The 25802-nt window shown below is 52.6% G+C and overlaps 2 long non-coding RNA genes and 1 pseudogene across 3 annotated transcripts; 1 reads left to right on the top strand and 2 right to left on the bottom strand.

Annotated features, from left to right (window-relative positions):
* The first annotated feature begins 71 nt into the window (after window positions 1–71).
* Window positions 72–25033, top strand: LOC135286412 (uncharacterized). Of its 2 annotated transcripts, none has more exons than XR_010350734.1 (3): window positions 72–191; window positions 936–1446; window positions 19019–25033. It is a non-coding gene; the product is annotated as an uncharacterized LOC135286412 (long non-coding RNA). The 2 variants fall into 2 exon arrangements; XR_010350733.1 differs by lacking the exon at window positions 19019–25033 and adding an exon at window positions 8368–8504.
* Window positions 4411–6435, bottom strand: LOC135286417 (uncharacterized). Its single transcript, XR_010350739.1, has 3 exons — window positions 6388–6435; window positions 4652–4721; window positions 4411–4489 (listed from the first exon to the last, which is right to left on the bottom strand). It is a non-coding gene; the product is annotated as an uncharacterized LOC135286417 (long non-coding RNA).
* Window positions 12951–16186, bottom strand: LOC135286385 (zinc finger protein 239-like; annotated as a pseudogene).
* Window positions 25034–25802: the final 769 nt, after the last annotated feature.

The raw sequence follows: 25802 nt of genomic DNA, 5'->3' as shown, positions 1-25802 counted from the left end.
TAAGGCAAGAACAAAAATGCAGACTCCTCTTCCTCGTCGTCTTCCTGCTTCTCCTCCTTTTCCGGCTCCTGCTCCTCCTCTTCCTCTCCCCTCGCGCTGCCTCAGCTCCCCCCTGTCCGCTCCCTGCGCCCGGCTGCGGGTGGGACGGGACGGGACGGGACGGGGGAGGAAGGGAGAAGATGGTGGAGGAGGTGGGTCAGTCCCGAACCGAGATGGGGGGAGCTGGGATTTGGGGGGAAAGAAGTGGGAGAGGGAAGATGAAGGGAGGTGGCGCAGCGAAAATGGTTCCCGAAGGGGGTCCCTTCCTATCTGCCGTACGTAATCCCTGGAGGGGTTCCCTGCGGCCCTGGGGGAAGCGGATCCTCACTGGGGGGCTCATGGGGCAGAGGGGAGTGGGAAACGGGGATCCGGTATGGCCTCCTGAGCTTCCAGTCGGCTGTGGGGTGCTGGAAGTGCTGTGGCGGGGGGCACACCATGACCTGTGTCCCTGCCCACAAAGGGGTGTTCCAGCGGACGGGAAAGGCAGAGTGCCACTTCTAGGACGGCATTCCAGAGTGGAGCTGGGCAGGAACAGCTCGGGCACTCCACTGGAAGCCGCTCTGCATCATCCTATGCTGATTCTCGTCTACCTCTCACCCAGCTCCGGGCTCTGGAAATTCTCTTCTTCCATCTGCATTCATCACCTACCAGCACCGGCACACGGGGAATAGCCTTACAAGTGTGAGGAATGTGGGAAGAGGGTTCAGAACATCTCAGATCTCATGAAACATCAGTGGACACACTCGGGAAAATCTCTACCCCAGCCCCCCTCCTGTCAAGCCACACCATGATCTGAGAAATACTTGTTTAGGCCTTGGCCTTGACAAGCAGCCCCTGGGCTTAGCTCCTCTTGAGTCTCTTGAGTTTCTCACCAACATTGTCTGTGTCTGTTCCAGGAACTGGTGCTGCTCAACAAGCTCCAACAACCTTGGAAACTTTTTTTTTTTTTTTTTTTTTTTTAATGCCTGAATAACATCCCAAATGGGATCATATTTTTGGTCTCAACCTTTCCCAGAAAGTCACCAACCTGAGCTGGGGCTAGGATGGAAAATGTCTGTGACTAAAGCCCCTCCCTTGAGCCCTATAAACAGCAGCCCTGAGTGAGACCCTTGGAACTCTCCTGGGCCGCAGCAGCTGCAACAGCAGCTGTGAACTCTCCTGTTTGCTGCACTTGGGGCATCCCCAAATGATGACGGGTCCTGGGCTGAGCCCCTCAACTCCTCCAGGCTCTGCCCTGCACCTGGTGGGAAGATGCAAAGGCAACTGAAAGGAGAATTCCACTGGATTCCAGGGGAATTCCCCACAGGGACCTCGTACAGACGCCTTCTGTCCATATGTGTGTGACACTGAATATGCCATAGCAAATGTCCTGGGAATGCCGCTCTCCTGGAGTCGGAAGTACTTAAGGTATGTAAGCCAGTTGGGCCTGTGGGTATGTTCCTGTTGTGGTGTAATAAATTGTATGTGAAGTTACTGATTAAGTTTCAGTTAAGTTTAAGTTAAGTGCTATTGGGGCTTTAAGCATAAACTGTTGAAATCCAGGCTCAGTTCTGCACAGGTGTCTACTCTGACCCTTGTGACTCAACAGTGGGGTCTTTCATATTCCTTTTTATCCTTACCCTTTTCTGTTTTCCCTCATCCCTTCCTCCCCCAGAACCTCCTGAGGTACATAAAAAGTTTTGGGTTTATTTCAGTTTGGATTGATTGATTTTTGATTTTTGTTTCCTTTTTCTTGGCGTGCTTTAGCCAGGTAATCTTCCCTTCCTCTCTCCCTCCTTCTCCTCCTCCTCCATCCCTTCTCCTCTTCTCCCCGGGACCAGCACCCACTCTTGGTCTCCTGTGCCTCCCAAACCCACAGCACCCACAGGAGGGGCAGGGATGAAGCTGGGGCAGGTCGGGCTGGGGCAGTGCTGGGCTCTTGGCTGCTCCTGCCCACACTCAGCCCCCACTGCAGCTACCACCGCCAGGACAGTGCAGGGGGGGGCAGGCTGGATGCCCTCCATCTTCCCCCTCATCAAATTCCCCTCCTGGGGGGTGCTGAAGGTGAGGGGGGGTTCAGCTGGGATCCACATGAGGAATGTTGGGTGCTGTGGGTCTGCCTGGCAGCTGGTGAGTCATCAGCCACCCCCTGCAGAACTGGGGGATACCCTGCAACCCCTTCAGGAACGGCGTCCCCCTGGCCCCTTCCTCCTCAGCCTTCAGCTGTCTCATTTCAGACCCCATCTGACCCCTCCTAATCCCCATCCCACCCCTCCCAATTCACATGCCACTTCTCCCAAATCCCATCTCACCCCTCCCAATCCCTATCCCATCTGCCCCAGTCCATATCCCACCCCTCTCAATTCATATCCCACCCCTCCCTATCCTCTTCCTTCCCCTCCGGGGTGTGGAGTGCTGTGGTATTGAATATTTTTGGGGTGGTATTGAGTCATTTTGAGGTGTGATTGAGCCATTTTGGGCTGGGATGCAGACACTTTCAGTGGCATTGAGTGGTTTTGAGATGATGGATAGAACCCCTCACCTTTTGGGGTGCAGAGTAATGGAGGAAACTCCTGTAAATTCCCTCAAAAACCCCAAATCCCCCCAGACTACAAATTCCCCCCCAGTCCCTTTAAAATGGTGGGGTTTTACACATCTTTGATGAGGTTCTTTATTTTTACCCAGTTTTGGGTGCTTTTAAAGGATAGATCACAAGAAAATCAAGGCCAAAATTAAAGAAGTTACGTGTCAGCATTGTTTGAGTATCCATGGGGTCGGATTGGGTTGGGTGGGTGAAAGAGCCTTTTTTGGAGGGGTTCCCACAAAATTGTCTCCAAAATCTTGGTCTCTGCCAGTGCTGGATTACCATGTGTGTGACCAACTTGAAACACCAGGCTGATTCAAGTCCAAACATGGTCACCATAGATAACACAATGTAGGTTCTCTAATGGGTGAACTTGGAGCAGTGAACAAAGCTCTTCCTGCAGGCAGGGCCCTCGCAGGACTTCCCTCACCTGTGGGACTGTTGGTGTTGGATCAAGGCAGAGCTGCAGGAGAAGCACCTCCTGAAATAAATGGGCAGGAGGTCTTTCTCCTTTTTAATGCCTTTATTAAGAAGAATCAGCTCAGGCGGGGAGAAATCGACAGGTCGCGCCCACGCCGCCACTGCTCCTGGGCGTGTCATGGAGGAGGAGGGTGATGCAGCTTTGTCCGCTGGTCTGCAGGCAGAGCTGGGGATTCCGTCCTCATGGGAGAGTAGCAGATTCCTGACTTTTTTGTCTAACACCTCGGGGCATCTCTTTAATCAACATCTTTTCAGGTTAGGGTGAGACGCAAAAAGGATCCAAGCAGGTACGGGACTACGCTCCCATCCTTAGACGTCACTTAGGTCACTTGTTGGCTCGTAATTTGAGGGGTTTTCCTGGGAAAAACTGTAAAAATTCGGGGCCCAATGCATTTCTCATCTGCATGCTGGCTCTGATGTCACTGCTATTTTCCTTGTACTTGGAGGGTCTGTCCTGTGTCCCTCCCTGGCAAGCGGCCAGCATCAGGGGAACAATGGTTAATCACCGGCCATTAACAGGTAACTGAAGAACTTTTCTTTGGCAGTGAAACTAACTTACAACAACTGGTCTGACTTGTTTTTAACTCTGCAACCAAAAAAAAAAAAATAGATAGCTTTCTATTCATAACACCTCCCACACTTGGGACACTCTTAGAGCCTCCTCCTGGTGTGGATGCTCTGGTGGCAGATCAGGTTGGAACAGTCACTAAACCTCTTTCCACATTCCCTGCACATGTAGGGCTGTTCCCCAGTGTGGATGCTCTGGTGGCAGACCAGGCAGACACTTCACCTGAAGCTCTTCCTGCATTCCAAGCATATGTAAGGCCATTCCCTAGTGTGGACCTTCTGGCGGTAGATCAGATGGAAGCGGAGGCTGAATCTCTTTCTGCATTCCAAGTACGGGTAGGGCCGTTCCCAGTGTGGATCTTCTGGTGGCACATCAGGCTGAAGCTCTGGATAAAGCTCTTCCCACATTCCAAACACTTTTAAGGGCTGTTCCCCACATGGATCTTCTGGTGGCAGTTCAGGCTGGAGTTCTGGCTGAAGCTCTTCCCACATTCCTCACACTCATAGGGCCAATTCCCCATGTGCACCCAATGGTGGGTGAGGAGGTTGGAGCTGTTGCTGAAGCTCTTCCCACATTCCAAGAAGCCCTGGTAGGGTTTCTCCCCATCGTGAAGCTGCTGGTCAACCACCAGGTCAGAGCTCAGCTGCCTTCCCAACACATGGGGGGTCTTTCCTCCTCAGAGCACCATGGGCTGGGTTTGCAGGCCCTCCTTGTGGGGGATCTCCATGGCTTTTCCTCCCTGTTGACTTTCATGTGCTGTGGAGCCACTAAAAATGGCGTTTTTCATAAGGTTCTGCCACGGGAACTTGTTCTCTTGGGTTCCATCCACAGCTCAGTGCCTGGGGGAGGAAGGAGATTTGCTTCCATGCCAGAGGGAAGGGGAAGGAGATCCTGTGCCTGCAGGATGGCATTGGCAGCAGGGTTGTCCTGCAGCTGGGGGCCATGCTGGGCTGGGAGATGGAGCAGGAGAGAGGGGAAAGGGGCAGTGACTTCCTCCTCACCTGCCTGGGTATCCTGGAGTATCTTCCCCACAGTCTTCTCCATACAACCAAGGCTTGGGAATGACAAATTCTGTTTTGGGTGAAAAAAAAATCAAGGTATGAGCTCATTAGGTTGGGGTTCCTCCTACCCCAATCCATCTCATATATATCTATATGGTCATCTTGTATTATCTAAAAGCCTCAGAAACATGAAGACTCAGTGTCAAAAACCCTCACAGGAGTTCTCCCTTTCTAGTTGCCTCTTTCTGGGGTTCTGGAGGTGCCCCTTCACTGGGCTGCTGGGGGTCCTATGGGTTCTGGGCTTCCCCTCTTCTTGGGTGTTGTTTAGAGATGTCTGGGGTCCCAGGGGTTCCTCTGATAAGAGAAATGGGTCTTAATGTCTTCACAAAAGACTAGGTCTGGAAGAACCAATCAGGTTCTGAAAGAAGGTGTGTGAAGGTCTTCATGAACATGTTGAACATGTCATGAACAATATGACTTTGTAGCAGAACCCAGACAGTTTGAACTTCTGAGCTTTAGGGGAATATGCAGTAGGTGGTTCAGGTGGCTGTACCTCAAGAAATGGGGAAACAAAGAGGGCAATACGCAGCCAAAATTTCAGGATAAAATGAGGTTGCATCCTTTTATGAGGAGAGTCCCCACAGCGGTGTGTCCTAGTGGACTCTCTCCCTTTGTTCGATAAGGTTGCAGGGCTCCTCTGTCTTTGTGTGAAAAACGCCAATCACTTGTTTTTGAAATTTTAAAAGTTTAATAGTAATAAAATAGTTATAAAAATAGTAATATAATTAGAATAATAAAATTTGAACATTTGAGATTAGGACAATATGAGACAATAAAAACAAAGAGATACGGACGTCTGGGTACCTTTTTCTGGGCAACACAAGCCCGAAAAAGGACCCCCGTTAACAGAGGATTAACCCTTAAAAACAATTGCCTGTTGCATATTCATACATCTCATACATGATGCATAAATTCCATTCAAACACAGGATTCTGTCTGGTCACTGTCAACTTCTTCCTCTTAATCCTCATGCCATCTTCCTGTCTGAGCGAGGTGGGAAGAAGTTAGTTTTCTGCTGAAAAGGTAGCAATAAATTCCCTTTCTCTGAAAGGTTTAGGTGTCTTGTGGCTTCTATCTGGTGCGAGTCCTTTCTTAAACATCTTGCATAGCATAGTTTCTATTTTAACATTATGTTATAACCTAAAACTATATTTAATACGCTACTTAAGAAAATTAATATAGCATAACTTTCTAGCATAATACAATATTTATTTTAATACTTGTGAAAAGCCAATCATAAAATACACATTTTTCACATTTGTGAGCACTGGCTCTTCACAGCGTGGTTTTTCCACACACCCATCTCCAGGCTCCCCCCTCTCCAGGCTGACAGGTTATGGCTCCTCCGTTGCCCCCTCTGTTCTCCCCTCTCCGCTCCAGACTGCCGGGGATTCTGCCTCCTCCGTGTCCTCATTTCAGGATCTCGGGGTTTTCCCCCTCGGCTCGCCCCCGCTGCCGGCACTTGGCGATCGCCGTACGGCTCCGGGACCCCGCATCCCCCCGCCCACCACCACCACTGCTCTGCCGCAGCCGCCACCGGGACACCCCCAAAAAAACCCCACCTGTAGTGTTATGAATAAAAAGTTATCTATTTTTTTTAAGGTTGCAGAGTTAAAAACAAGTTAGACCAGTTGCTGTTAAGTGAGCTTCATTGTTAAGAGTTCTTCTTCGGTTACCTGTTAATGGTTGGTGATTAACCATTGTCCCCCTGATGCTTGCCAGGGACCCTGCAGGTACGAGGAGAATGGGAGTGGCATCAGAGCTAGTATGCAGATGAGAAATGCATTGCACCAAATTTTGCAGTTTTCCAGGAAAACCCCTAAAAATAACGAGCCAACATAGAACTAGGGGACCTAAGTGATGTCTAAGGATGGGAGCGTGGTCCAGTGCCTGCTTGGATCCTTTTTGCTTCTCACCCTAACCTGAAAAAATGTTGACTAGAGAAATGACCCAGGATGTTGGACCGAAAAGGTGGAATCTGCTAATCTCCCGTGAGGACGGAATCCCCAGCTCTGCCTGCAGACCAGCGGACAAAGCTGCATCACCCTCCTGCTCCGTGCCACTCCTGGCAGCAGCGGCGGCGTGGGCGCGACCTGTCGATTTCTCCCTGCCTGAGCTGATTCTTTTTAATAAAGGCATTAAAAAGGAGAAAGACCTCCTGCCCATTTATTTCACGTAGGGAATGCCCCGAGATGTTTAGGGTGGGCTCACCTGCAGAATGCTGTGGGCGGTACAGCGAGTGGTGGACCCCCTTCTCCTCCATTTTCATCCCTCCTCTTCCTGCTCCTCCTGGTCTTGCTCCTGCTCCTCCTCCATGGCCACCCTTTCTCCCCCTCTGTACCACGGCCACCCTAAGCTAACCCTAACCCCACAACAGCACTGGCTACGGAATGGGGTAACCCCCCAACCCCCCCCAATCACCTCCACAGGATTGACCGGAAGCGTGGGGACTCCCTCCCCGCCCCAGTGTGGATCTGCCTCCCTCCTCCCAAGCCCGAAGGAACAGCTCCGAGGCTCAAGTGATGGAAGACAGCCGGGGATCCCATAGGAACTTCTTTCCCGCTGTCCCACCTCCTCTTATCCCCCCTCTCCCACTCATTCCTGTCGTCCCTCCAAACTCCAGCTACCCCTCACCACAGTTTAGGAGTGACCAACCCCGCATCTACCTCAGAATGCGGTTCCACGCCCTCTTATTCCAACGCTTCTCCCGCTTTTCCACCATCACCCCTTCCCTCCCACAGCCAGGGAGCCAGCCTTCCTTCCTTCCTTCCTTCCTTCCTTCCTTCCTTCCTTCCTTCCTTCCTTCCTTCCTTCCTTCCTTCCTTCCTTCCTTCCTTCCTTCCTTCCTTCCTTCCTTCCTTCCTTCCTTCCTTCCTTCCTTCCTTCCTTCCTTCCTTCCTTCCTTCCTTCCTTCCTTCCTTCCTTCCTTCCTTCCTTCCTTCCTTCCTTCCTTCCTTCCTTCCTCTCCTTCCTCTCCTTCCTCTCCTTCCTCTCTTTCCCTTCTCTTCTTTCTCCTGTTATTCAAGTTTCTTTCTTTTTGTTCCTTTTTCTCCTCCTCCTATTTTTTTCTTCTTTTCCTTCTTCCTCTCCTACTTCTCACCACTTTTTTTACATGTTCCTTCCTCTCTTTGTTCTACTTCCTCCTTCTCCTTGCCTCCTTGCTAATTTCTCTCATTTTTCTTTTTCTTTTTTTTTCCCCTTTTTTAATGCTCTCTTTCTTCCTTCTCTTTGTTCTTTCCTCTCCTTCTTCCTTCCTTCCCCAGACAATTAGCTGTGGATGGTGATCAAAGGGGACAAATTCCCCCAGTAGAACCTTGTGGAAGAGGCTGTTTTGAGCAGCTTCATGGCTCAGGAATCCAACAGGGATGGAGATCCCCCATGAGGAGGGGCTGCAAACCCAGCCCAGGAGCTCTGAGGAGGAAAGACCTTCCCTGTGCCAGGAAGGTGGCCAGAGCTTCAGCCAGAGCTCTGATCTGGGGGTCCAGCAGCGGCTTCATGATAGACAGAAGCCCTACAAGTGCCTGGAGTGTGGGAAGAGCTTCAGCTGGAGCTGCCACCTGACCCACCACCAGGTGATCCACACTGGGGAACGGCCCTATGAGTGTCGGGAATGTGGGAAGACCTTCAGTGATGTCTCCATCTTTGCCTCCCATCAGCAGCTGCACACTGGGGAATGTGCCCACAAATGTGGGCAATGTGGGAAGACTTTCAGCCAGAGCTCCGTCCTCCTCACCCACCAGTGCCTGCATACAGCGGAATGGCCCTTGGAGTGCCCTGACTGCAGAAAGAGCTTTGTCATCCACTGCCACGTCCACAGTGGGAAGAAGCCTTATGAGTGTCCTGGGTGTGGGAAGAAGTTTCGAGCAGCTAAATTCTCATCAGGCATCAGCAAACACACATGGAGGAGAGAACTTATGAGTATCCTGACTATGGCAAGAGATTTTGGAATAGCTCACATCTCATCAGGCATCAGGGGACACATACCAGGGAGAGGCCCTACGAGTGTCCCAAACATAGGAAAAGATTCAGCCAGAACTTTGCCTTGACAAGACACCAGCAGACCCACCAGTAAGGGAAGCCCTGCAAGTGCCATGACTACAGGAAGAGCTTGAGTTGAAACTCCGAGCTCATCACCCACCAGCACCTGCACACTGGGGAGAAGCCATAACAAGCGCTTGGAATGTTGGAAGAGCTTCAGCTGGAGTTCCAGCTTTATCACCCACCAACATCTGCACACTTGGGAACAGCCCTACACCTGTGGGGAATGCAGGAAGAGCTTTAGGTGGAGCTCTTGCTTGAGCAAGAGGATTCACACCAGAGGATCCACACAAGAGAACCACCATACCAGTGTGAGGAATGTGGGAAGAGTTTCACTGATGTCTCCAGCTTCATCACTCACCAGTGCCTGCACACTGGGGAATGGCCCTACAAGTGTCAGGAATGTGGGAAGAGCCTTAGCATCATCTACTACCTGATCCGCCACCAGAAGATCCATACTGGGGAACAGCCTTACGAGTGTCCTGAGTGTGGGGAGAGGTTTCAGAATAGCTGAAATCTCATCAGGCATCAGGGGATGCACACAGAGTAGAGGCCTTTCTGCTGTACCAGCTGTAGGAAGAGCTTCAGCTATAGCTCCAGTCTCATCACCCACCAAGACATCCACAGCTGGGTGAGTGTTGGGAGTATGGGAGAAACTTCTGCAGCTCTGCCTGGATCTCACACTGCACCCATCAGTAAAGGAAGCCCTTGTGAGTGCCCCAGCAGGGAGGAGGGGGGAAGAGCTTTGTTTATTGCTCCAGCTTCTTCACCCATTGGAAGACACACACTGGACGATCCACAGTGACCCACATTGTGCAGAGACCTGATGATACATATGCAGAGCTGGGATGCATTCAAGAAGCTGCTGTTTTTTTGAGGCCTGTGATGAACAGGGATAATTTGAGGAATGGGATGTTCCCCAGGTGACCACCAGAGACCCTTAAATGATGCCAACTCTAATGTAAAGGAGTTCCAAGAAGTGATTTAAATATGTAAAAGAATTTGAGGGGAATGTTTAGCATATATGTATGAGTTTGGGAAATGTATTAATATGTATTAGTTATATAAATACAAACAAATATGAGAACTGAGTGTGTGTGATAGGGGGAGTCATACCCTGCACACACCTAGCACTGAAATAAAGCTGCTTTCTAATAGTGAAATTACATGGTTAAAGAGATTAATTCCTGTTTTCAGTGACATTTTCTTCTTATCAGCCCCTCCCCCACACACAGCGGGGGGGTGTTCATGTCCCCACCTTGCACAGCACTGGGAGCTCCGGTCCTTGAGGGATATCCTTATTCCACAGAAGAATCTCCACATCCCTCTCCCCCTACGAACTGGATATGTCAGGAGACTCTGTAGTAAAAATTTGGGATCGGGCTGTTACAGTCTGAAGCCCTGCACTGTCAGTCAGATGTGCCCAGGCTGCTGTGCCAGCTCAGCAGCTTTGGAGAAGTTATCACTTGGTTGTTCCTTTATCCTGCTATTTTAACAGATCTCCTGTATCTTATATCACTGTCATTCAACGCCAAAACCAGTGCAAACCGCCTTCATTTACCGCTGGCATGTTTGCAAACAGGGCATTGTTTGAATTGTTTGACCCCATTCAGGCAGAGTATACCCACGGGATGTCCCTGCCCACTGTCCCACCCCCAATTTTCCTCATTCTCCCATTCATTTCACATGGTCCCTTCAATCCCCAGCTCCCCCTACAGCTTAGTTTCAGGGTGTTCCCCCCCCTCCCGCTCGGTATTGGGAACTCAGCCCCTTCACACTCAGTTTGGAAGTCAAAAGATCCTCTTCTCCGCCCTTTCACACTCCCTTCTCATCATACATCAACCTCTAGTCTCCAAGTTTCCCCAGAACTTGGTTCGGGGCTGCCACCTACCTCGCACTAAATTTAGGGGGTTGATGTACCCCTTTCACTGAGTTCTGTAGATTCCATATCTCTCCCACTCCGTTTATGGGTCCCAGACCAAACTTTCCACCTCTTTCTCACTGCACTCAGATCCCCAGCCCACCGTACCCTGCTCTGGATGTGGGGAGGTCCTACCCCACCCTTTTCCTATCCTGACCTGTCCTGGATTAGGGTAAATCTGGGAGAAAACCTCCAAAGGGGGCCCCTCAGAAAGGAAACCCACACGGCCCCTTCCCCCCACCGTTTCGGGAAGGATTCCTCGGAGAGAAGTGGAAAGAACCTGTTTATTTAACAGGCAAAACACCCCCAGCACACAAAATGAACAATAGCAGATGACAACACTTTCACCGATCTGAAAAGGATGACAAATTCAGAAAGTCTTTCCTGGGAGTGGTCGCTCCCTCTGGCGCTGGGGATAGCTGCTGCAGCCACAAGGTGCAAACTCTTGGTGTTTCCCAGGTCCCAGTCCGGAGCAGGTTTGAGTGGTTCCAAAAAGGGAAAGGAAACACAGTCCAGGGAAAAAATCTGGACTGCTTAGCTAAGCTAACTAACAAGCAGAAGCAAAAAGCAAAAGCAAAGCAGGAGCACAGCAGAAGCAAGAGCAAAGCAAAAGCAAAAAGCAAAGCCAAAAAAGCAAAAGCCACACTATGTACTGCCCTGTCTCTGTGTCCTGCCAGCCGTGGGGGAGCAGGCTGATAACAAACCAGAACAAACCTTGCTCTTCAGAGCCAGTCTTGAAGGCACAGTACATAATATCCAGCATTAACAGAACACACGATTGGGGATACAAGCATCATGACCTCATCCTAGGACATGGCCTCACTGCTTCCCATCGTTCCCCTCCCTGCTTCCCCCCATTCCACACCCTGCCCCGTTCACCCGAGCTCTCTGTGCCCGCAGCCAGGGGTGCTCCCAGTGCTCCCAGTAGGGCCCCAGCCGTGCGATCCCACAGTGGGGGGGTCCCCAAAGTGGCCCCAGGAGCACCAGACCAGCACGGGCCATCGGCCATGCCTGGGCAGGGCCGGGCTCTGCGGGGACGGATCCGGCCTGGGCGCCCCCATCTCCCCCCTCCCCAAATTCCCCTGGCGGGGGTCGCTGGGGCCGAGGGGGGCTGCAGGGTCCGCCTGGACACGGGGGAGTCCTCATCGGCTGGGGCTGCATCAAGGGGACACACTCTGCTCCAGGGGGGGATGCCCTGCAATCGGGGGACCCTCACAAGCCAGTCATAACCCCTCAGCCATTGGAGGAACCATGGGGTCACCCCAACCTCCCAAAATGAGGGCAAGGGGGCTCCACAAGCCATTTATAACCCTGAAAATTGGCAGAAAACAGCAAGATCCTCTCTGAAATGGGGTCATCTCATCCTCCCATAATGAGGGGGCATCACCGCAGCCCCCAAGAATAGCAGGGAGTCACCTCAGCCGCCGAAAATGAGCAGTATATTCCCAAAAGCCGTTCATAACACCTCAAACCTAGCAGAAAGCAACAGGGTCCTCCCCAAAATGGGCTCCCTGTACAGCTCACTTTTCCAAGTGCCAGAGCCGCTGTCTCTCCCCTCTCCCACCACCCCCCACTCAGGATTCTGGGTACCCCAAAAACTCACTTAGGAAGGTGGGTGCCCAAAAATCCCCTCAGAAATGGGGAATATCACAGAATCTCTTCAGGAATGGCAGATACCCCAAAACCTCCACAGATTTGGGGGATACCCTGAAACACCCTCAGGGACATGGTCCCCCCCATCCTTAACATCCCCTATCTTTTGCTCTTATTCCAGATCCCTTCTCACCCCTCCCAAAATGTATTCCAGCCCCTAACCTGCATCCCGCCACTCCCAATCCCACCACTCCTAGATATGAAGATCCCCTTTCCAAGCCCTATTTCCTCCATCCCATCCCACTCCTCCCAAACCCCATTCCTTTCTTCCAAACTCCATCCCACTTCTCCCAATCCAAATCCCACTCCACCCCAAACCCCATCCCAACCCTCCCAATTCACATCCCACCTCTCCCAATCCCCATCACACCCCATCCCACCCATCCTGGGGGTTTTGAGGGTTCTGTGGAATCACATAATTTTTGGGGTGGAATTGAGCCATTTTGAGGTGGAACCATGCCCTTAAGGGGTGGAACTGAGCTATTTTAGGTTGGGATTTAGCCATTTTGGGATTGAGTAATTTGGATGTAACAGATTGATCCCTCTTGGATTTGGACTGCAAAGCAATGGAAAAACTCCAACATTTCTCCAAACATTCCCTAGAACCCCAAAATCTCAGTAAAATGGTGGCAGTTCAGAGGTTTTATTCAATTTTTTTTTTACCCCAACCTTGGGTGTTTTTAATGGATAAACAGGAACAAAAAAAAATCAAGGCCAAAAGAAAAAGATTTACATGTCAGCATCTGTGAGTGTCCATGGAGTTGGCTTGGGTGGGTGGAAGAGCCTTTTTTAGAGGGGTCTCTACCACATTGTGTTCAAAATTTTGGTCTTTGCCCCAGTCCATCACCATTTGGCTGTGCAAGATAACCATGGGCCAGAGAGAATTAGAATAATGGAATTATTTAGGTTGGAAATTACCCTAAAGATCATCCAGTGTTGCTTGATACCAGAAGAAGAAATGACTAGATGTAGCAGATGAGATTTTCTGGGGTCTAAGGTCAACAAATCCGCTCTTCCCAATGAATTTCCAACATCAGTCTATGTCCCAATGGATGTTCTTGTCCCTGTGTTCATTCAGGTGCCTATGGGGAACCAGGAGGATGTGGAAACCACAAGCCAGGTGTCTTCCAATGTGGATCACCAGGAACACAGGTCACCAGGCCTCTGCCCAACATGGATTGTCCAATGCTTTTCCCACAGTTGGAGCACTTGTTGGGCTTCTCTTACCAGTGGGTCCGTTGGTGTGAGGACAAAGCAGAACTCTGGGTGAAGCTCTTCCCACACTTCAAGCACCTGTAGGGCCTCTCCCCAGTGTGGATGCGCCAGTGCTTGACTAGGTCAGAGCTACGGATGAAGCCCTTCCTACAATCAGTGCAGTGGAAGGGCCTCTCCTCTGTGTGCATCCGCCGATGCATGAGGAGATCGGAGCTGGTCTGAAACCTCTTCCCACACTCAGGACACTCATAGGGCCGCTCCCCGGTGTGGACACGCTGGTGGATGACAAGGCTGAAGCTGCGGTTGAAGCTCTTCCCACATTCCAAGCAGTTATATGGCCGTTCCCCGGTGTGCAGCCGGCGGTGGCTGATGAGGTGGGAGCTCTGGATAAAGCCCTTCCCACAGTCCAAGCAAATATGTGGCCGTTCCCCAGTGTGGAAGCGCTGGTGGTATGTGAGGCTGGACCTCTTGCTGAAGCTCTTCCCACATTCCAAGCACTTGTAGGGGCGTTCCCCTGTGTGAAGGCGCTGGTGGACCACCAGGTCAGAGCTCTGGCTGAAGCTCTTCCCACACTCCCCACACTCGTAGGGCCGTTCCCCAGTGTGGATCTTCTGGTGGCGGATCAGGTGAGAGCTCCAGCTGAAGCTCTTCCCACACTCCAAGCACTTGTAGGGCTTCTCCCTGCCATGAAGCTGCTCGTGGATCACCAGCTCTGAGCTCTGGCTGTCTTCCTGGCACAGGGTGGGTCTTTCCTCCTCAGAGCTCCCTGGGCTGGGTTTGAAGCTGTGCCTCATGGGGGATCTCTGGGGCTTTTCCTCCTTGCTGACTTCCTGTGCCGTGGAGCTGTTTAAAACAGACTCTTCCACAAGGTTCTGACATGGGGATTTGTCTTCCCTGGTCTCTGTGTGCAGGTCATTCCCTGGGGGAGGAGGGAAGAAGGAGAGGAAGGGAAAGGAGAGGAAGGAAGAAGGAGACAGAAGAAAAAGGAATGAGTGAGTCAAAGGAACAAGGAGAGGAGGGATTGAAGAGAGATAGGAAGGAAGAAGGAGCAGGAACAGGGAGAGGAAGGAAGTGAGAAAGGCAGAAGGAAGAAGGGGAGGAATGAAAAAGGAGGAGGAAGGAGAAGAAGGAACAAAGAAGGGGAAGAAGGAGAAAGGAGAGGAGGGAATGAGGAAAAGGAAGTAAGAGGAAGGAGCATGAAGAAAAAGGAGGAAGGAGAGACAGGAAAGAGAAGGAACAAGGAAAAGAAGGAAGAAGGAACAGGAGAGGAAGGAAAAAGCAGAAGAAAAGGGAGGGAGAAACAAGGAGAACAGAGAAGGGAGAAGGAAGAAAGAAGGGGAGGAAGGAGATCTGCCTCTGTAGCAGAGGGAAGGGGAAGGACATCCCCCCAAATTCATACCCAGCAGGACAGCTGGGGTTGTCCAGCAGCCAGGGGCAATGCTGGGCTGGGAGATGAGGCAGAAGAGTGGGGGGAAGGGGCAGTGATTTCCTCCTCACCTGCCTGGGTGTCCCAGACCATCTTCCTCTTCCTCTCAGTCTCCTCCTCCATCTGGCCAAAGTTAGGGAATGATAAATCCTGGTTTTGGCAGAATAAACAAGATGTGAGTGTGCTGGATTGGAGATTCCTGCTGCCAAATCCATCTCTAGAAGTCACTGGGCATCTTTTCTCTATAAAAACCCCCAAAACACTAAGACACAGCCCCTAAAACCCCAAGATTCAGCCAAAAAACCCTCTAAAATAGAAAATTCAGCCAGAAAAAACTACAAACAGCCAAGATTTAGCCCAAAAAACAATAAAAATACCACGATTCACCCCCCCAAAACTTCACAAGATCAAGATTCTGGCAGAGAAAAATCTCCCAGGAGATCCCCCTCTCTGGTCTCTCCACTTTGGTGTTTCAATGGTCCCCCTTCTCCAGGCTTCTGGGGTTCCTCTGTGTATAGGGGATCCTCATTCCGGGATGCCAGGGGTCCCGAGAATCCCAGAGGTCTCCCCACTTTGAGGCTCTGGTGGTCGCTCTTCTCTGGGCTGCTGGGGGTTCAGTGTGTCATGCCCTCTCCACCTCCTTCGTGGCCCCCCTGCTTAGGGATACCGCGGATTTTGGAAGTCCTGTGGGTGTTTTCTCCTCTCACTACTATCTGCTTGAAGATGCTGGGCGTTCCAGAGTTCCCCCCCACCCTGGGTTTCCCACTTTGGCGTTCCCTGGGGGAGCCCTCTCCAACCTATCCCTCTCCCCTGGCTGCCGGCCGTCCCCCCTCTCTGGCTCCCGAGCGTACCCCCTCTCCACGTTTCTCCCTCTCCGTGCCCGAGCCCCCTCCAGGCGGCTGGGGATCCCCCAGCTGCAGTATCGCCTCTCTCCGGGGCTCCCCCCCACAGCTCGGCTCTTTCGAAGGGCCCCAAAGCCGGTGTCCCACCCCCTCCCAGGAGCGGGCGATCGCCACGAGGGCGGGCTAACAATGGAGGCGGCGGGCCCTGACCAGGAAAACCAGCCCGCCCTCCGCGGCTCCGGGGACCCGGCATCCCCCCGGCATCCCCCCGGGGCTCTGCGGCCAGCCGCCGCCGGGACCACCCCAAAAAAACCCACCGCCCGGGGACCCTCCACTATCCTCCTAAGGGGCATTTCCGGGTCAGCTTTGGATTCCCGGTAGATCCCAAGATCCCCCTCCCAGAAAACTCCACCAGGAACCCCGCGTGATATTTGGGGCGAGCTCCCGCTCCCCCGTCACCTGCGGGATGCGGAGGGGAGCACCGACGCTCCCAGGGCTGGGGGGCTGCAGCTACTACGAGCGGGGCGCTTGTGGCTCCTCCTTTTCCTGCCCCTGCTCCTGCCCCTCTTCCCTTCCTCTTTCCCGCCTCCTCCTCCCCCTCCTCCCCCTCCTCCGCCTCCTCCTCCTCGTCCCTCTACTTCTTTTTCTAAAGAATCCTTACTCCTCGTCGTCTTTCATGCGTCCTCCCCCTGCTTCTCCTTGTTCGCTCCTTCTTCTCCTCTTCCTCTTCCTCTTCCAGGCACCCTGCCTGTGTGTATACACTGGGAAAGCAGAGGCTGGAGAGCAGCTGCGGCAAGGGGCCTGGGGATGCTGATCGATGCCCGTGTGGACCTGAGTCAGCGGTGCCCTCGCAGCCGGGAGGGCCGTCCGTGTGCGGGCTGCATCAGGCTCAGCATCGCCGGCCGCGCCAGGGACGACACTCACAGACAACACATACCGATGGGGATAGGAATTGAATTAATTACCTGTCAAAATAACAGCAGGATAATGAAAAGTAAAATGGATTCTATAAACACCTTCCCCGACTCCTCCCTCCTTCCTAGGCTCTCCCTCCTCCCTCCAGCAGCACAGGAAGATGGGAATGGGTGTCATGGTCAGTTCGTCGCACCTTGTTCCTCCTCCTGCTCCCAAGGAAAGAAATTTGGGAGTCCTTCCCCTGCCCCAGCATGGGTCCTCACAGGGCCTCAGGTCCTTCCAGCAAAGCTGCTCCAGTGTGGGCTCCTCTGCCCAGGGATCCACAGGGCCCTGCATGGAGGCTGCTCCAGCACGGGCTTCCCATGGGCTCACATCCTTCTTTTTGGGCATCCCCTTGTTCCAGCGTAGGCTCCTCCAGCGGCTGCAGGAGAATCTCAGCTTCGGCACGTGGAGCAGCTCCTGCCCCTCCTTCTGCACTGCCCTGGGTGTCTGCAGAGCTGTTCCTTTCACGTGTTCCCATTCTGCTCTTCTCTGGATCCAATTCCATCGGCACAAGAACTTTTCCCTTCTTGAATCCATTATCCCTGGGGTGTCACTGCCATCTCTGTTTGACCGACCCTTGGCAGTGGTGTGACTGTCCTGGCGCCTGGTGGTGTTGGTTCTGCTGGACACAGGGAAGCTTCTGGCAGCTTCTTACAAAAGCCACTCCTGTAGCCCCCCTGCCACCAAAACCTGGTCACACAAACCCAACACAGGCACTAATGAAAGAACCCTGGAAGGTCCTTGCTTTCTCTTTGGGAACTATTGGTCAGGTCACCTCTCATGTCACAGGTCCCACCTGGCCTGCCCCATTTGTCCAGCAAGACAGAAAGAAAAGAGACAAGAGAAAAGCAGGAGGTAGGAGAGAAGGAGGTAGAGAAAGAGCCAGAAAATGGGATCCTGGGAACAAAAGAAGGATGGGAAGATGCACCAGGATGGCAAGAGAGACAGACAAGTGGAGAGGGGTATCTGTAGTTACTGCAGGCTCTGCTTTTTGCACAGATGGAAACCTGGTGGCACCAAGTTCTGCTGGTGGGCTCCTGAAGGGAATGTCAGTGCCTTTCCTTGGGAAGTACAAGATCTGGGCCCATTGTTGCTGTGCAGGTGATGGCCACCCAGGGGAGGGAAAGACCAGCAACAGCTTTCTGTCCTGGGTCCTTTTGTGTGGGAGCAATCCCCCAGCTTACTCAATTTTGGGAAGTGGGCTCTCTCAATGTCCCTCCCTGGGCTGCATCACAGGCCCCTGAGCCCTTTATTGTGCTGAGTCAACAGTTCATGGCCTCTTGTCTCTCTAGACTCCCCCCAGAGTTCAACCTGCAGCTGTACTGCAGCTGCATCAGGTGTGTTCATGACCCTGCAGGGTTTCCTGGTGCCCAGGGGACATTGTGACACTGCAGGGCATAATGGAAACAAGGGAATTGTATTGGGTTTTCATGGTCAGCTTTTGGTAGTGGAGGCAGGGGGCTACAGGAATGGCTAATGTGAGAAGCTGCCAGAATCTTCTCCCACATCTGGTAGAGACAATGCCAGCCAGCTCCATGATGGACCTGCTGCTGGCCAAGGCTGACCCCATCAGAGATGGTAGTGATAATATATTTAAGAAGGAAAAAAACAAACAAACAACCCACCCTCTTGTACAAATGGAATTGGGTGCAGAAAAGAGCAAAATGAGAGTATGTGAGAGGAACAGCTCTGCAGACACCAAGGTCAGTGGAGAAGGAGAGTCAGGAGGTGCTCCAGGTGCTAGAACAGAGATTCCCTTGGGTTGAGATTGGATGCCCAAAAGAGGGCTGTGAACCCATGGGAAGGCCATGCTGGATGCTTTGAAAAGGATGTGATGACTTGGGAAGACCATGCTGGAGCAGACACCTTGCAAGGACCTTCAAACCTGCAGAGAGAAGAGCCCATGCTGGGACAGCTTTGCTAGAAGGACTTGAGGCTCTGTGGGCGATCCATGCTGGGGAAGGACTCAGACTTCTTTCCCTAAACAGCAGCAGGAGCAAGGTGTGATGAACTGACCATGACCCCCATTCCCATCTCCCTGCACTGCTGGAGGGAGGAGGGAGAGCCCAGGAAGGAGGATGGTGTTTTTAGGATTTATTTTATTTCTCATTATCCTGCTCTGATTTGGTTTGTAACAAATTCAGTTCCTAGTTCCAGGCTGTCTATTTTGACCGTAACTGCGGTCAGTGAGGGATCTCTTCTGGTCCTTATTTTAAGTCTTGGGCCTTTCCTTATATTTTCTCTCCTGTGTCCAGATGTGGAGAGCAAGGACAGAGTAGTTTTGATGGCACCCAGTATCAAGCCAGGGTCAACCCACCACCAAATCCTACATAGTCCAGGACTGCAGGAAAAGCTTTGGAAGAAGCTCCAACCTCATCAAGCACCAGTTGATCCATACTGGGTAGACCCTCTGGATGCCAAAACTATGGGAAGGGCTTCACTGTGAGCCCGAAGTTCCTGGAACACCTCTAAGATCCATCTGGAGGAGGTCTCTAAAAGTTCTCTGGCTGCAGGAAGAGGCATAAGGAGTCAAGGTCCTGCCAGAACTATCACCTGAAGTAGAAGGTGGTGACAAACCTTAAGCCCAGGGCCCCAGGAGCACCTGAGGCTTTCCAGCTAGACTCTGCTGAGCCCCAGGAAGGGGCTCACACAGCCTCTCATTCTGCCTCCAAAATCCCTTGGGATCCCCCATCCATCTCTGCATTCCCCCTCCAAGATCTCCAGGCTCCTGAGATGAGCACAAAGGAGTGGAAGTCCCCGACTAGGGAGACCATAAACCCCAAAATTTTATCTCCATTCACAAATTTTCTGTTTTCCTCTGCTTTTCCCCTTTCCGTGTTCTGCCACAGCAGGTGGGAGCAGCCAAGAGCTCAGCGCTGCCCATCCAGACCTGCCCCAGCTCCATCCCTGCTCCTCCTGCGGGACACAAGGGGTTTTGGGGGGAAGGGTGGGCGCTGGTTGTGGGAGGAGGAGGAGGAGAAGGAATGGAAGAGGAAGGACGAAGAAGGAGCGGGATGAGGGCGGAGGTAAGAGGAGAAGGAGGTGGGAGTACAGAGGACGAGGAAGAGGAAGCGGAAAGGAATGAAGCTCACGGGGACAGCGCTGAGTGTATCCGCAGCCGCTCCCCTCGCGGGAGCATTGCCTGCACACCTTCATCCCGCAGGTGACTGGGGAGGGGCAGCTCGCCCCAAATATCTTGAGAGGGAGGGGAGTGTCCCTGGGACTATTTTATTTTTCGGGGGGGCGAAGATATTTCAAGTTCACCCCGAATATCTTGGGGCAGGTCTCTTGTTTTTTTTTCGGGGGATGGGGGAATGTTTCGTCCTTGCAGGATACCAAAGCAAACGCCCCCTGGGAGGATTCTGCGGAGTCTCCAGGAGGTGTTTTTTTGTGAGGATGGTCCCAGGGGCGCCTGCCGGCCGTGGGCGGGGGATTACCCCGCCTGCTGGGGCTGCGCCTTGCCGGGTCCGGCCCTGCTGCCTCCGCTGCCAGCCCAGAGCTGCCGATGGCGGCCGGCGGGAGGTATGACACGTGCTGGGGACTCTCCCGGGAGAGCCGGATGGGGTGTGGGAGCACTGGGACCCCCAGAATGGGGACAGTGGAGAGGGGCCATACCGAAGCTTGAGGACCCATAGCAGCCTGGAAGCGGATGAAGAATGGAGAGGAGGGGGCCCGGTGAGGAGGGATCCTGAAAAGGGGGGAGTCCCGCCGGGACCCTGAAATTGGGAACCTGGAGAGGGGAAACCCCTGGGAGCCTAGAAAGGAGGGAGGAGCCTGAAAGGGGAAAGCATGGAGAGGGGGCACCCCCAGGAGTCTGGAGAGGGGTATCGCCTTGTAGCCCTGAGAGAGAAGGAAGGAGCCTGGAGAGGTGGGAGCCCTTGGATCCCCGGGATGCTGAAAAGGGAACCCTGGAGACAGGGGACCCCCAGGGGCCTAGAGAGTGGGGATCCTGGAGAGGGGTGGGTTATGACCAACCTCTGAAGATTTATAGTGGTATCTATCTGTCTGTCTATCTGTCTATCTATCTATCTATCTATCTATCTATCTTTATGCACATTTTTTTTGAGAACTCCCCAGTTTGGATGTAGTGGAAAGGAGGTAGGCAACCATTTTGGTTATGATTATCTACAGAAATGCAACAATATAAAAGCATAAAAATAACATGTAAGAAAACATATAAGGAAAAGAAAGAAAGAGAAAGAAAGGTTAAGAGTAGAAAGGTATAACTATCTGTGGATCCAGACATGGGACTTGACTGTTGCGATTTTGATGTCGGTTGAAGTGATGGTCACTGTGCTGATTTGCTGGGGCTGGGTGAGGCCCATGAAACACAGACTTCAGTGGGTTAATATATGCTTGGGGTTTTGCAGGAAGGTCTATGTTCTTCCCCTGGAAGGGGGAGTTTGCACAGTCTGTTGAAACACTGTGGATTTGTTACAACACTGTGGATTTATTGCAACACTAGATCATATGCAGTGCTCCGGTGGAAGGCTCCAGAAATGAGTCTGCCCCATCAGAAGGGATGAAAACCTTCAGCCCTCTGTCTGAATGTTCCAGTATGTCTGAATGTCCCAGTATGTCCCTTGGGGAGGGGGGAGTTTTTACAATTGAGCCAGTTGTGTTAAGGATAAAATTGCCCTGCTCAAAAGCACTGTCCCACCTTGCTGGATCAGCTTATTATAGGATTCTTCCCTTATTTGGCTCAAAGCCCAGCTTCTTGCTAAACCAAGTTTGATTTGTTGTGGTCATCCGCTGGGGCTCACACCCTCTGCATCTGGGCTGTTCCCTTGGACATAATCAACAAAGCCCCCCTGCTTTTACAAATGGCCAATTGTTTGAGCCATTAACCCAGAACATTCCAGTCTCTCACAGTGAGACCTTCAGAAGCACTAACAGCTCAGAGTGGAGGAAGTCTTGGGGCCCCCAGCAGCCCAGGGAGCCCTGGAATTCTGAAATGGTGAGTCTATAGAGGGGGGACTCCCAGCAGCCTGGAGGTGGCGGGGAGCATGGAAAGGGGGAGCCCCAGGACCCCTGTCATGATCCACTGGTAGGGGAGTGATGTTTGTTATAAATTTGCATCAAGCTAAACAAAGACCCGGACACATCTTACGTTTTGTTGTTCCCAGCAGTTCCATGAGTTCTCTCCTCCCACCACAAACTCCTCCAAGGCACTGGCTTACAAGTGTGTGGAGCAGCACAACTCCACAATGTCCCCAGTCCCACCACAGTTCGTGTGGAGAATGGGAGAGGTGTGCTTTGCCCAGGCACAGCCAGGGAAGGAAGCAAAGAATATTTCCAGTGCTTCAATCCTGTGTTGGTGCTGCCATGTGGATGGGCTAGAGCTGGGCAGAAAAAAAACAGAAAGAGAGAGGAGAGAGGGAGAATAAAGAGAGGCAGGGAAAACAGAGAAAAAAGAGCGAGGGGGCCTGATCTGCTCCCTTTTGTAGTTCACCTGGTGCAGCCTCTTGTGTAAACCAGACTTTTGGTGGGTTTTGTTCCTGTGGGTGCAGGTGTTCTTCTCCAGTGGGTGAGACAGGGGGGCTGAGCACAAGTCTTGGGGCAGAGCAGGGAGTTCCTAGAATCACAGAGTAGGCTGAGTTGGAAGGGACCCATCAGGATCACCAGTCTTTCTCTGGGACTTGCACAGAACACTCCAACAATCCCACCATAGGCTGACAACATTGTCCAAATGCTCCTTGAACTGAGACAGGTTTGGAATTGTGACCACTTCCCTGGGCAGCTTCTTCAGTGCCTGACCAGCTGGGGTAAAAACCTTTTCCTGATACCTCACCTAAACCTCCCTGACTCAGCTCCAGCTGTTTCCTTGAGTCCTGCCACTGATCACAAGAGTGGAGAGGTTGGTACCTGCTCCTCTGCTGCCCCTTGGGAGGATGCTGAAGAGCTCAGTGAGGTCTGCCCTCAGTCTCCTCCAGCTGAACAGATAAAGTGACCTCAATGGCTCCTCATAAAGCTTCCACTCCAGACCTTTCCCATCCTTGTGGCCTCCTTTGGATGCTCTCCAGTGGCTAAATGTCTTTTTTATGTTTTCGTGCCCAAAACTGCCCCCAGGACTCAAGGAGGCTGCCCCGTGCAAAGCAGAGGACAAACCCCTCCCCAGCCAGGCTGACGATGCTGGGCCTGATGACGCCAGGACATGGATGGCCCTCCTGGCTGCCAGGCACTGCTGATTTAGATCCAAGTGGACATTGACCAGGACCTCCAGGTCCCTCCCCACAGCTGCTCTCCAGTATCTTATTCCCCAGTCCATACACACAACCAGGGGCACCATCTCAGGTGCAGAATCTTGCACTCGCCCGTGTTAAACTTCACACTGTTGGTGATTGCCCGCATCTCTGATTTGTCGAGGCTTTTTTCAGGGCCTCTCTGCCTGTGCAGGAGTTCATAGCTCCTTCCAATTTAGTATTGTTGGCAAACTTTCTTAGTATTCATTTGAGTCCTGCCTCCAAGTCATTTATGAAGATGTTGAAGAGAACTGGGCTGATGATGGATCCCTGTGGAACCCCACTAGTGACTGGTGCCAGCTTGATTTCACCTGTCACTGTCACCCTTTGTGCCCAACATGTAACACAGTTATTCAGCTGTGGGCTGGAACGCGCCCTGGGCCTGGAGCAGGAGCAGCTTTTGAGGGCCATGAGGCTGGGGCTCTTGTGCTGGCATGGGCAGATGGGATGGCAGCAGGGGCTGCAGAGCTCTCAGGATCTCCTGGAGAGGGGAGCAGGGCACTCAGGGAGCCTCCTTTGGCCTTGGCCCAGCACCTTCCCCCATGGCTGGGGCTGAGTCCTGTGTGAGCTGCAGCTGCTGCTGTGCCCTTGGCAGGGGCTGAGGCCGTGGGGCCAGTGGCCAGAGCAGCCTGGCCTGAGCAGAGCTGTGGGGCCAGAGCCGGCTGGGCTGGGCTGGGGAGAGGCCCTTGGTGCTGCCCAGAGCTCAGGGCAGCTGGCAGAGCTTGCAGGGAGCTGGGCTGGGCTCAGAGAGCCTGCCCCAGAAACCATCAGCATCCATCTCAGCCTGGCTGAGTGTGCAGGGGCAGGACTCAGCCCAGGCCTTGTGGGGCAGGGCCAGCGCCTGTGCAAGGCATTGCAAACAGGCAAATGCCCCAGAGAGGAGGCTGCTCTGTGCCCTTAGGGGCATGGACAGAGCAGGGAGGGGTCCCAGGACATTTGTCACTGCCAGCCTCTGTCCCCAGCCCTTGGCAGCCCTGGCTGCTGAGCCCAGCTTTGCCCTGGGCTGAGTTTGGCTGCGGCCCAGCTCCATCCTCCTGCGGGGCTCAGGGCCTGTTCCTGGCCATGGCCAGCCCTGGCCGGCCTCTCTGCTGGCCCAGAGGCCGGCAGAGCCCGGGGCAGGGCTGTCTGTGCAGGCCCACAGGTGCCATGGGCTGTGCAGGAGCTGGCAGAGGCTGCCCAGCAGGGAGGCCATGGGGCACAGAGCCCCAAGGCTGCTGTGGGCACCACGGCACAGGGGCCGTTCCCAGCCGCAATGCTCCTGGCCTTGGGCTTGGGGCCCAAGGGACATGTGAGGAAGCAGGGCTGCGATGTCACAGGACAGGTTACAAACAGGAGCCATGAAGAAACTGGGTAACAGCAAGGCCAGCAAGAGACAGGGAATTTCTGTGCATTGTTTGTGCTGTGCAGGGCTGCTTCAGAACAGGGAGGGGGATTTAATACCAGCAAACGCTGATACTGATATTGAGGGATAAAATGGCTTCTTTGCCTGAGTCTTTGCTGGAAAGGTCTCTCAGATCTCTGCATTCATTGAAGGGCTACAAGGAGGAGGAAAGCATGTATTGACAGGAACCTCACTGGGGGGGGGGGTGGAAGGGGTTAAAAGCAGAAGATTTGGCAAGGAATAAAAAACCAAGAAAAACTATATTTTCACTCAAACATGACCTTGCAGCTGAAATATGCTAATATTTGGTGGGAGAAATTTCACATATTGTGATTGCTTTGGGTTGTTTCTGTCTGCTTTGAGAAGTGGAATTTCTGCAGAAGAGGATGTTGTAAAAAAGTCCTAAAATGCATTTTGCACAGACCTTAGGCCTCCTGGTGAGAGGGAAGAGAGATAAGAAGCTCGGAGATTGCAAAAGCACAGCCTTGTGAAGAAATGTGTCTTTGATGGGCCCTGTGGTATGTTATGGCCGGGGAACGGGCTTGGCATGTGTTCTTTTTGCTCCTGTTAAGATGGAATAAGCTTAGGACTGTATATGTCCCCTTTTCCTAGCGTGGCGATAGAATAAATCTACTCTTTACACTTCAGCTATGGATTTTGGCTTTCTTGGTTACCTGCATATATTCAGTTCACACATTCATGAAATTAATGAAAAAAGGACAAATGACAGTATTAGCCCCTGCAGTGGCACCAGCTGGAGCTGCCTGGTTGGGAGTATCCCTGTGGGAAAGGACTTGGTGGACAAGGAGCTGGAGGCAGCCATATGCCCTGGCAGCAAGGAAGGCCAGGAGCACCCTGGTCTGTGTGACCAGGAGATTAAGGATATGGATTATCCAGGTTATTGTGCCTTGGTTTTGGTTCCTCAGCACAGGAGAGATGTCTGTAAGCCTGAGCAGGTTTAGTGAAGGGCCTCCAAGGTGGGGCTGGAGTGCCTTGCCTGTGAAGAGGCTGTGGAAGCTGGACTTGGATTAGATCCAGCCATACCCACATTCCCTTCTGAGAAGTTTAGAAAGCCAGGAGGTCCTGGTTAGGTTTTGGGGGTGTTGGGGGTCCTTTCTGTACTTTACATCTCAAAAGAAGCTTCTCTAATAAACTTTGTTTTAATGAGGGAAGCACTGCAGGGGGGCACTGGGGACCAGTGGTGAACACTGTGAGCACTGGGAGGAAGCACTGGGAGCACTTGGAACTCTGTCATGTCCCCCAGTTGCCTTAGCTCAGCTTCCTACTTTGAGTGCAGGCTGTGTGGATCCCTGTGGTTTTAGGGTATGCCAACAAGCAGCAAGAGTTTGATTGACAGCTGGCATTTATTGGGGAGAGAATAATGGAGTGGGGGTGCTGAGGGAGCTGAGGGATAGA

The sequence above is a fragment of the Passer domesticus genome, chromosome 26 (assembly GCF_036417665.1).
Source record: "Passer domesticus isolate bPasDom1 chromosome 26, bPasDom1.hap1, whole genome shotgun sequence".
NCBI classification, from domain to species: Eukaryota; Metazoa; Chordata; class Aves; order Passeriformes; family Passeridae; genus Passer; species Passer domesticus.
Note: the sequence above shows the minus strand (reverse complement) of the source record. Positions and strands in the feature narration are given on the sequence as shown.